Source organism: Ahaetulla prasina, chromosome 5 (genome assembly GCF_028640845.1).
Source record: "Ahaetulla prasina isolate Xishuangbanna chromosome 5, ASM2864084v1, whole genome shotgun sequence".
Taxonomy (NCBI): Eukaryota; Metazoa; Chordata; class Lepidosauria; order Squamata; family Colubridae; genus Ahaetulla; species Ahaetulla prasina.
Window position 1 is genome coordinate 112801106 of NC_080543.1, and position 12404 is coordinate 112813509.

The window sequence follows — 12404 nt, forward strand, 5'->3', positions numbered from 1 at the left end:
TGATAGAAAGAAATCACTCCTCTATCAAAACATCAGCTTTCCTGTAATAAGATTTCAACAAGTGTCAAAATTGAAAATTATTCTTGTTTCATGGACAAGCTATAAACTCTTACATATTTATCAGATCTCCAGAAAAATATACACCAATAATTCCTGTTAACAGAGTCCATCCAGCTTGGTGCTCTTTCCTTTCATCTTTTCCCAACATTATGGACATATGAAGGCAGCTAGGACTTCACAAATGGTGTCCTAATATAATAATTTCATCCTGATGAATTTATGCCTCTGGCTAGAGTTGTTCTGTAATTCTGTATTTCTTGGGAGGTTGTTTTGTGTGTGTGTGTGGCTATTCATTTTTACACCAAAATCAGAAGTTTCGATGTTCTTGCTTGCTTGATCCTTCAAAGGGTCAGAGAGAATACTGTTGCCTGCACAGGTTCTGAGCTTTGTAGGTAAAGACATGTCACAGAATTTGAATATCTTTTCCAAGGTTTTCAGGATTTGTCTATCAGGTCTATGGCAGGGGTGGGCTCCTGGGGGTTCGGCAGGGTTTGGGCGATCCTCTAGCCAAGGATTGCCAGGGTTCAGCAAACCCCCAAATGCCACCCTTGGCTGGCCCTCCCCATCCCTCCCCTCCCCTCCCAGGAATCTCCACGTGGCCCATTCATCATTCCAGGTAAGTGCAGGGACCACACGGAGGGTCTGGGAAGGCAAAAAACAGGCCTACTGGAGGTTCTGGAAATTCAGAAACTGGGCCTGTTGCCGGCTTCCGGAGAGTCTCTGGACCCTGGGGAAAGCAGTTTTCTTCCTCCCAGAGGCTCAAGGAAAGCCTCTGGAGCCTGGGGGGGGGGGCAAAAAAGCCCCCTCACCGTGGTGCAGGTGGCTGACTAGGCCACGCCCATCCAGCAATGGGGCAGCAAACCTGTTGCTAAAGATCTGAAGCCCACTCTGGTCTATGGCATATTTCTTGACTGCTAGTTACTCTACTATTGAAAAGTGACACTAAAGGCAGAACCTATCACCACTTCAACATTTTCATTGCCAATTCTAAGGTGGTTGCTCTACCTGCTGTCATTAATTTGGTCCTCATTACATTTAATATGAACCACTGTTCCATGAGCCCCTGGATTTTCACTAATGGAACTTCCAGATCATTTGAATTTTCAGCTATTAGAGGTGTGTCATAAGTATAGCCTGGTTATTAATGTTTTTTCCTGATGTTGCCTTCCCTCACACACTAGGAAATGCCTTTGCTAGTGTCACTAAGCTGATTCTCCTCTTATAGAATATTCTGATATTATTACTGCCCTTTTACTGAGAAGCTGAGATGATCTTCATGCCTTGCATGATCCTATACAAATTATATAAAGCCTGGCAAATGTTTTTTATTTATTTATCATTCCCAAAATCCTCTCCCCAACTACCATGATAGGGCAGCCCAGTAGGATCTGGTGACCTAAAAATAATTCAGAAATTTATATGGAAGGGCATCCTAGGCATATCAAGGACATGTAAGGGAGTCTGCACATCATTGTTACAGGTGTTATGTCTACCTTACATGCAGTTCTATCATTCTTCTCTATTGTAGTTGTTTCCTGTATTACATTGCCACTCTAGGATTTGCTGTTTTGTTAGTGGCCTCGTCAAAGGTTTTGAAGGGTGAATCCCAACATTGTATAAGTCAGCTGGAATGGTGAACTGCATCAAACCCAGATGCTCACATGTTGATCCTGACGATAGCAGTTTCTGATCAGCTTCCACAATCTCAAACTCAAGTTTGTGAATAACCCCACGTATTCACAAATTAGGAATAACACCTGTAACAATCATGACAATAATAATGATGTGAAAACAAGATTTAGTAAAGCAGGATTTTAGTAAACTACAAATACCATTTCCCTGTCCAAGTAATAGAATTAAATCCAAAGTGTTCAAATTCTGTATGATTTTTAATACGTCAAAATCATTTTCTAAGCCACGGAGCCCATTATTAAATGCAATAGTCTAGACAAAAGGCTATAAATGCTTCGCAAAGTTCTCAAATACAGTGCAATTCAACACTTATAGTGTGACTGTACACATTTGATAAATTTCAATGAGTTTACTTTTAACTAATTGTGTAGGGCTGCAGCTTTAATGTGACAATATTTTTCTTTGTTATGGCATCCCATTGATTTTTATACAGAGAGAGAGAGAGAGATTTGACAAACAAATTAATTATTTTGCTTCCAAATATGCCCTTAAAACCAATTTTTAATGAGCTATCTGAAAGCTGCAATTCATGAACATTATAACTAAACCTGGCAGAAGAGATAGAATTGAAAAGCTCTGGACAATAGTAATGTATATCACATCTGAAAGCCAATATAAAGGATGCACTGTTTGAAAACAGAGTCCACAATTAAAAAAAACAAAAAACTTTGTCTAGCAATTCATAATTGAAATAGGGGAAACAGGCCACAAAGTGTACACTATAATTACTATGAACCAAATGCTTTGGTCTAAAGGTATCATTAAAACCAGTGATTGAATTTAAAAAATGAAAACAAAACCTTTGTTAAAAGTGGCCTTTATTTCCATGCCCAGTCTAGTAATGACAAGGGCAATTCTCTGCTATTTTCAATTTCTTCAGAGAACTAGCTGACTTGGCCATCTGTGGTATCATTTACCCATATGAGATTGGAATGCCTGCTTAGTTTAAAAGGCACAAGCCAAATGCCTTCCATTAATCACATTACAGAGGTGCCCATTCTTGTTATATCCTATCCAGAATGATATCACATGACACAGTGGATAGAGCCTCAGCTGCCAGTTTCTTTCATGGTTTTTGGCAGCCTGCAAATGAAGCCTCATTTTGCCCTTGATGCTGCCAATGACATCCTATGCTAAACAAGCTTTCAGACAGAATATCTGTTCCTACCTTTAACCATGGTTTTCTTCAGGTCACCTTTATTGCTCATTATTGTAACTGGTTTGAAGCTCTTATTTAAAAACTGAATTTGACTCGAGAGACAGAAAAAGAGGCAGGTTAAATACAGGATAGCCTTCATTGTCATTGTACATCATGTCTACAACGAAATTGATTTTAGCCTCACTGGTCAATCCATGACAAAAAAATATAAACAACATAAATAGTATAAAGAATAATCCCAATGCAAGTAATTAGGGAGAAAAAAGAAAAAGAAAGAAAAAGAAAAACTAGTCATACGTTTCCGCGTGTGGGTGGAGTGATTGTGGTTGTGTTTAAGAATCTGACAGCCCAAGGATAGAAACTATTTTTAAACTTATTTGTTCAGCTCGCTATGCTTCAATGCAGGGGTGAAATCCAGCAGGTTCTGGAGAACCCATAGCGGAAATTTTGAGCAGTTCAGAGAACCGGTAGCAGAAAATGTGAGTAATTCAGAGAACCGGCAAATACCACCCCTGGCTGGCCCCAGAGTGGGGTGGGAATGGGGATTTTGCAGTATCCTTCCCCTGCCATGCCCACCAAGCCACGCCCACCAAGCCACCCAATGCCCACCAAGCCATGCCCACAGAACCAGTAGTAAAAAAATTTGGATTTCACCACTGCTTCAATGTCTTCTGCCCGATGGTAGAAGTGCGAAGAGACACTGAACAGGGTGTGAATCATCTCTGAGTATCTTCCTTAGTCTGCTAAAACAGCGAGACCTGGCGATGTCATCCAGTGTTGTTCGAGGGCAACCAATAGTTTATTGTGCCGAATTGATCACTCTCTGTAGTGCCTTCCTGTGACTAGAGATACAGAAAAAGAGGCAGGTTAAATACATTCACATCCACATAATTTTGAACTGATAGGTGAGAAATAGCTTAATTAACATGTATGTGATCATCCTATTGTCTGCTGTAGTTGCATAATGCATAATAATAATTATAAATTTTGGAGGAGAGAAAGAAGGGAAGGAGAAGGGGAGGGGGAAGGGGAAGGGGAAAAGGAAGGGGGGAGGAGGAGGAGGAAGAGGAGAAGAAGAAGGAGGAGGAGGAGGAGGAGGAGGAGGAGGAGGAGGAGGAGGAGGAGGAGAAGGAGAAGGAGAAGAAGAAGCTTTTTATATTCTGCCTTTATATTATAGTAGTAGATAGCAAGTTTGCTTCTCTCTATCTTTGAATTATTCGTGTCTGTGGAAGACATATACATAACATAGGATGATTTTGCTTTATTACACATCTGAAGATGAAGGGAAAAAAACCTTGATTCGAGCAAAGATGTAAGTCTCTGTGACTCTTGTAATGTTTTATGGATTGTCTTAGCCAGTGTCATGCCATAAGGCTGGATTGCGTCCCCTTTTGAGTCTCAATAAAATCATCATATGATCAGACTCGGATTTCTCCATGAAATCTGCCTTTTATTCATGGTGGGTCCTGGACTTATTTACTTCTTCCCTCGTTGCATAGTATCTAGACAGAGAACCAATGTGGAAAGTTTACAGATGAGAATTTTAAAAAAGACAACAGAAGAAAGGACCTGATACCGATATCTCATACTCTGTTACTTGGAAGCTAAGATTATGTTCCAGATGTTAGGATAATCCCAGTCAGATCAGTAGAATTAGTAAAGAATAATGGTACTGTCAGGGTTTAAAGTAACATCCCCAACCAATGTAGACTCCAAGGCCAACAGTTCCTCAAAGTTCCATTTTATTAAAGATGTCATATCGGCACATCTGGGAAAAACCCGAATCTGAAAATTGCCGGATTTTCCCCCACCCAAAGGAAAGTCGAAGCCCCTTCCCCTGCACCATATGTCCATCACATGGTCCAATCAATCCACCATCCCAACTGGAGATGATTCCCAGTCATGCCACTCCAGGCGTTGACTGAACGTCCTCTCAGAGAAAAGAATGTTGTTATGGCTAAATACTTCTACCAACTCCATACAAATCCCCCTCCCAGTTTCCCACAGACTAAGTGTGGCAGCCCTGAAGATCCAGAAGAAAAGATGGCTTCCAGGGCTGACAGGTACTGTATTGGAATAATACCTTGTCTAGAACAACAATTATATAAATAAAATGAACTCTTATAGAACTTATCTTTAGAAACTGTGAGGTGAATAAATGAAAGATATAACTGGCTATTTTTTCTTTTTCTTCTAAATCTCTGTCTAATCCAGGCTGTCCGAAGGACTAGAACACAGCAGGATAGAAATGTATTTTACAGAGAAGGCAGTGTATTAAAAATGTTATTTCATTTTCCTTTAAAAAATGAGGAATAATGTGAAACTGAAGTGAAGCTGGTATAAGGGTGATCTTTTCATTTCTATTGCAAATAGGCATATACATTTAGAATGACATTTATTTTTCATTCCAATTTCCTGTAATGTAATTTTAAGATGAATAAGAAAATTAATGGAGTTACGACTTGCTTCCTGCAATGTCTGATACATATGGTATTCCTTTTTTGTGAAAATGCTGCTTTCATCAATATTATACAGGGGTTTTTTTGTCCTGACCATCAAACTTGTACTCCCTCTGTTAGCTCAAACCTCGAGCTTTGGTTAAAAAGAAGCATAGAAAAGAACTTTCTGAGGCTTTAGCTGTAAGTTTTAAGCAGATATTGGGCAGCCATTTTAATAACAACAACAACAACAGAGTTGGAAGGGACCTTGGAGGTCTTCTAGTCCAATCCTCTGCCCAGGCAGGAAAACCTACACCACTTCAGACAAATGGTTATGCAACATTTTCTTAAAAATTTCCAGTGTTGGAGCATTCACAACTTCTGCAGGCAAGTTGTTCCACTTATTAATTGTTCTGTCAGGAAATTTCTCCTTAATTCTAAGTTGCTTCTCTCCTTGATTAGTTTCCACCCATTGCTTTTTGTTCTACCCTCAGGTGCTTTGGAGAATAGCTTGACTCCCTTTTCTTTGTGGCAACCCCTGAGATATTGGAAGACTGCTATCATGTCTCCCCTAGTCCTTCTCTTCATTAAATTAGACAGACCCAGTTCCTGCAACTGTTCTTCATATGTTTTAGCCTCAAGTCCGCTAATCATCTTTGTTGCTCTTCTCTGCACTCTTTCTAGTGTGTCGGGAATGGCATAGGATCTCCTGCTTAAACAGGGAGTTGGATTAGAAGACGTCCAAGGTCCCTTCCAATTCTGTTATTCTGTTATCTAGTTATATGTATTGTACATAGCTAATTTTATAACAGATGTCTAGAATCCTTTTTTGACTATACTTCATACCTTACTGGCTTGAACTTGCAGTGACAGCACATAAGGCAAATAAGGGCCACTTCCTTTGGGGAAGACTCAAAATTATCCCATCCCAAATTTTCCCTCCCATGGATTAACAGATTCCAATAAATCCTATCCCCTCTTAGTTGTTAGAAAAAGATTCATTATGACTCATCTTTTCAACATGTTTTTTTAAAAAAAGTTTCCAGTGCTTTTTGTTGTTACAGAGAGCTTTTAGGACATTAGTTCAATTTTATTTATTTATTTTTTTAATGTAAAGAAGGCAGTACTAGAATATTAATGAACATTGCTCTCCCACAGGGTTTCATCCTGTACTGAACATAGCAATTAATGAAGCATGAATGCCATTTGGTGGGAGATGCTCAATATCTAATTTAGGTCTTATACACCTATAGATTGCAACTTAATAGTCTGATTGTATTTTAAAGCATCATAAATTTATGGTATTATCTTAGGGTGGTCCATTAGTTTGAAATCTATACAAAATAGTGCTTAGTAAACCAATATCAGATTTATAAAATTTCAGATACATTAAAAATGATTCTCCAAGATGCCACTGGCAAGATTTATTTGTATTTCCTAGTATTTCTCCAAAAGTGAAATGTCTACTATTTTAGCTCAACTGACTGTTCATCTATTGGCTGAAACAGGAATTGATCAACCAGATTATGACTCAAATCTGACATCATGGGCCGAGAGAGACTGGCCCAAAGTCAGCTAGCCAGCTTTCAGGGTTAAGGAGACTCTAGAATTTGCAGTGTCCTGGTTTCTAGCCTAGTACTTTAACCACTAGATCATACTGACTCTCATTTTTATCCTCATTTTTCAGAAATCCAAAAGATGAATAAATGCTAGTCCCAGGTAGTAACCAATAGACCAAACTGACAAGAAATAAACAGTTTCATTTAGATTAGCACAATGAGGCAAATAATGCCCATAGGATTCTTATTCAAAGTGATCACGAGTGCAAAATTGTTATGTAAAATCCCTGTTTGAATGATACTTTCATCATTTATAGAGCTGAGCCCTTCGGAGCAATCACAGCATTTACATTAATGGTTAGTCAGTCAGTCATCCAAAGCAATAGAATGATGGGATTAATTAGAACATAAAACATAGAATAACAAGGCAGGAAAGGATCTTGGACATCTTCTATTCCAACCTCCTGCTTGAGCAGGAGAGCCTATATCAGTGATGGCGGACCTTTTTGGCACTGAGTGCCCAAACTGGAATGCACATGCGCGTGCCAGAATGCCGGAAACCTGAAGACCAGCTGGCTGGTGTGCTTGCACATGCTGGCCACCTGGTCTTTGTGTTTCCAGCATACGCATGTGCGCTGTCCAGCTGATCTTCGCACGTGATGGAGCACCGGAAACCAGAAGACCAGCTGGTCTTTGGGTTTCCAGCGCTCCGGAGCACACGAAGACCAGCTGGAGTGCTGGAAACCAGAAGAGCAACTGGCAATGGCATGCTTGCCCACAGAGAGAGCTCTGTGTGTCACCTCTGACACGCGTGCCATAGATTCGCCATCACGTGACTAAACTATTCCAAACAAATGGCTGACTACATTTATGATCTACTAGAAACCTTTTGTAGATTTTCTTCCATGAAACAGGAAAAATGCACGTATGATTTGTGGTTTTGATTATAAAAAAATGGATAGTAGAAAAAAGGGAGGGTTTTTGTAATCATGGGGTACGAAATGATGTTATAATTGTATTTACATTTGTTGCATAGGAAATTGGAAGTGCCTATTTTTCTTTATTTTTACGTTCATTGTGTTTTTCTTCCTTCCTTCCTTCCTTCCTTCCTTCCTTCCTTCCTTCCTTCCTTCCCTCCCTCCCTCCCTCCCTCCCCCCCTCCCTCCATTTTTCTGCTATTTATTAGGTTATGTTAGTTTTTATGTGTTTTATAAAGGTTTAATAAAAAAATTAACCATGAGAATAATTATGATTGGAGATATATACAGAGATTTCTCTGAGTCGGACCATTGGTTGCCAAATTCAACAAGGATATTTGTGGGCTAATTCTGTTCACAGCTAGGAGTTTGATCCTGACTGTCTCAAGGGTGACATAGCATTCCATCCTTTCAAGGTGGGTAAAATGAGGACCCAGATTGTTGGGGGCATTACGCTGACATTTTAAACTGCTCAGAGAGTGGTTTATATACCATAGTGGTTATAACTTTATAACCTTTAACTTTAACCAATAATTGTCTACCATTGACCTAACCCCATTCCTAAGAGGTCTGTAAGGGGCGTGCATAAGAGCACAAATGTGACTACCAGTCCTGTCCTATTGTTTCCTTTCATTATATCCAATTAATATAGCTATTGCATACTTATGCTTATATATATGCTTATGTATTGTTTAGCTACTTCCATGCTTATGCTTATATATACTATTGTGAATAAATAAATAAATAAATAAATAAAAATAAATAAAAATAAATAAAAATATGTCTAAGTGCTATTGCTATTGTGCAAAAAAACAGTTGAATTCAAAATTAATTGTTTGTTTAGATCAAGACATGAACTAGACTAACCTATTAATATATTTAAAAAATACACCTCATTCTTACAAACAGCAAACAGCTCAAGAGCTACATCATAGGAATTGGAATTATTCAAAATCTTAGTGAGTAATTTAACACAGAGGGGACCTCTGTGGCTCAGACTGGTAAGACAGTCTGTTATTAACACAGCTGCCTGCAATTACTGCAGGTTCTAGTCCCACCAGGCCAAGGTTGACTCAGCCTTCCATCCTTTATAAGGTAGGTAAAATGAGGACCCAGATTGTTGCGGGCAATAAGTTGACTTTGTATATAAATATACAAATAGGACTATTGCTAACATAGTGTAAGCCGCCCTGAGTCTTCGGAGAAGGGCGGGATATAAATGCAAATAAAAAGCAAAACAAAAAAACCCTGTAATTTATATATATATTAATTGGGGAGGTTCAGATCATTGATTCTACAGGGAAATTCAGAAAGGTTGAATTTTTGCAAGCATCTCTATGTGAGGCTACATTAATATGTGTGAAGAAATGTTCATGGGAAGGACATTGCTAATAACACAACCTCATCACAGTTCCAGTCTTGTTAAACTCTGAATCCATTGTAAAAAAAAAAAGAACATCACTGGCCGTTTTCATCAGTGGCCTGCAAGTGGTCATAAATCAATATCCAGTCAGTTTCTGTATTGCTACAAAGCATCACATAAAGACGAAATTAACAGTAGACAACTAGATAAGAAGGTTCCAGTACTGAAATCAAATCAAACCTGTGCCCAAAGTTCAAACAAGAACTGCTGACAGTTTTGCATCTGACACTTCAAATTCTTTGGTTCAATTTAAGATTGTGCAAGTTGTAATATTTAATTCACACCTGGATTTTCTGCTGGTCACAAGTGAATCTCTGTGGATATTTTCTTCTGCTGCTTGCTGGTTAATGCCAAAAGCAAGTGTTCTTTGAGCATGTGGACAGATCTATGCCAAATTATGCATACATATATTTACATATATACATACATACATACATACATACATACATACATACATATATATATATATATATCAAGAATACATTTATGCTCCTTGTCATCTCCTGGCATTGAACTGACCCTGTTATTGGCCATTAGTCTTAGACTTCATGCAGTGCAATGAGCCATTGCATATTAGTTGGCTCCTATTTACAATAGAATCTGATACAAAACATCAAACATCACGTCTGAAGGCAAAAGTCAACTAGATCACAGTCGCTTTTCAAAATAATAATAATAATAATAATAATAATAATAATAATAATAATAATAATAATAATAAAAATAAAAATAAAAATAAAAATAAAAATAATTTAATTTTTATACCGCCCTTCTCCCGAAGGACTCAGGGCGGTGAACAGGCAGATAAAATAATACAATACATTTCAATAAAAACACTATTTAAAAAACTTATTCCAAAAGCCTAAATTTAAAATACAATACAAAATATAAAATAAACCCCAATAAAATCCATGTTTAAAAACCCTATTAAGCCAGTCCTGCTCGGAAGAATAGATATGTTTTAAGCTCGCGGCGAAAGGTCCGGAGGTCAGGAAGTTGTCGAAGTCCTGGGGGAAGCTCATTCCAGAGGGTAGGTGCCCCCATAGAGAAGGCTCTCCCCCTGGGGGTCGCCAGCCTACACTGTTTGGCTGACGGCACCCTGAGGAGGCCCTCTCTATGGAAGCGTTCCGGCCGGTGGGAGGCATGTGGTAACAGAAGGCGGTCCCGAAGATATCCCGGTCCTATGCCAAAAGAATGTTGCATACATTTTGTGAAGCATGACTGACTATTAAAGGCAACCATCCAGGTACCATTACTTTTTTCACCCTTGATGAGTTCTAGAGAGCAAGCAAACTTCTTCTCATGCTTCACTATCACACATCTCCTCCCACTTATGACTGTATGATTGTAACCTTGTTATTGGTATCCTTATGATTTATATTGATATTGATTGTTTTCTGACTGCTTATTTGTACCCTGTGACTATCATTAAGTGTTGTACCTTATGATGCTTGAAGAATGTATTTTTTCTTTTATGTACACTGAGAGCATTTGCACTAAGACAAATTCCTTGTGTGCCCAATCACACTTGGCCAATAAAGAATTCTATTCTATTCTATTCTATTCTATTCTATTCTATTCTATTCTATTCTATTCTATTCTATTCTATTCTATTTAGAACAGTTCAGGTTTAAGGTCTACATGTTTTCCTATCATTTTTTCTAACCACTTATGTATTTTTGCCCAAACGTTTTTTGCTTTAACACAAGTCCACCAAATATGATAATAAGTGCCTGTTTTTTGGTTACATTTCCAACATTCGCTAGACATATTTTTACAAACATTTTGGCTAACCTAGCAGGTGGTAAGTGCCATCTATATAACATTTTATATAAATTTTCTTTATAAGGTGTTGTCATTCTCAATGTATAGTTCCTTTCCCATAAGTTTTGCCATTTCCCTAATTCTATATTATAACCAATTTTTTTTAACCCATGGTGTTATTGTGTCTTAGATATTATATACTTCACTTCTATATAAAAATACATTCTGTCTATTACATTCTGTGGGTCCATATAAATAAATAACATTTATAATTGACCACTATCCTGTCTTAGTTATACATTTGTTGATTCCTCCTGCCCATCAGCTGTCTTGTTTTTTGTCAATGTTCTTTCTATCATTAATATTGAAATTTACTAAATCTGTACTACTATTAATCTTTTCATATTTCCTATCACCCATCTCCTCCCACTTATGACTATATGACTATAACCTTGTTGCTGGTATCCTCACGATTTATATTGACAATTTCCTAATATGATTTGATTGCTTATTTGTACCCTATGACTACCATTAGGTGTTGTACCTTGTGATTCTTGATGAACGTATCTTTTCTTTTATGTACACTGAGAGCATATGCACCAAGACAAATTCCTTGTGTGTCCAATCACACTTGGCCAATAAAGTTCTATTCTATACTATTCTTCATTGAATGACATTAAAAACTCAAAAGTTTATAGGGTCTTACTGAGGTTTTCTAGAAAATAGCGGGTATCTTGCAAGACTAGGTATAATAAGGTCAACCTCTCAAACGGTTTGTCTCTGAATTCTGAAACATGGAGGTTTGAAATACAAGTACAGAATACAGAGAAAAATATGATGGCTTTCTCATCTGAAAGGAAGAAATGAGACACAATAACTGGAATGATTGGTCAAGGATATGGAATGGCAAATCAGTAGGAATTAAAAGTTTCCTTTGTGTCAAAATATTCATCATATTCATATTTTAAAATAGAAGTTTACAATTCTTTCCTACTGCTTGAAAGATTTTTCTATAGCAACAGATCAGCAGGGGGTAAATTTAGAATAGATGTATCTGTGGTCCAGAAATTATATACTTTTGATTGAAATTTTCCAAACAATTTTTATACTCCTCAAACAGTTTCAATCTGAATTCTGGAATAATTTTCAATTCTAAATTCTTATTCATCTTTTTTACATAAATTTTAGCATTTTTCATTACTGCTGAATTTTATCAGTCTTACCACTTTTTATTACCATTAACTAATAGCAGCTTTTTAAATTAGCAACAAGATCTTATATTTTTTCATAATTAATTTGATATTCCTGTATATTTCTCTTCATTTTTTTCTA

General features: G+C 37.5%; 1 long non-coding RNA gene across 1 annotated transcript in view; it reads right to left on the minus strand.

The window, feature by feature from the left end:
* Positions 1-1480: 1480 nt before the first annotated feature.
* Positions 1481-12404, minus strand: part of LOC131200113 (uncharacterized) — a 43036-nt gene continuing 32112 nt past the window's right edge. Inside the window, exons 2-3 of the long non-coding RNA XR_009155508.1 lie at positions 2921-3753; positions 1481-1817 (exon numbers count right to left, since the gene is read on the minus strand). This is a non-coding gene — a long non-coding RNA (uncharacterized LOC131200113). The remainder of the gene's footprint in view (positions 1818-2920; positions 3754-12404) is intronic.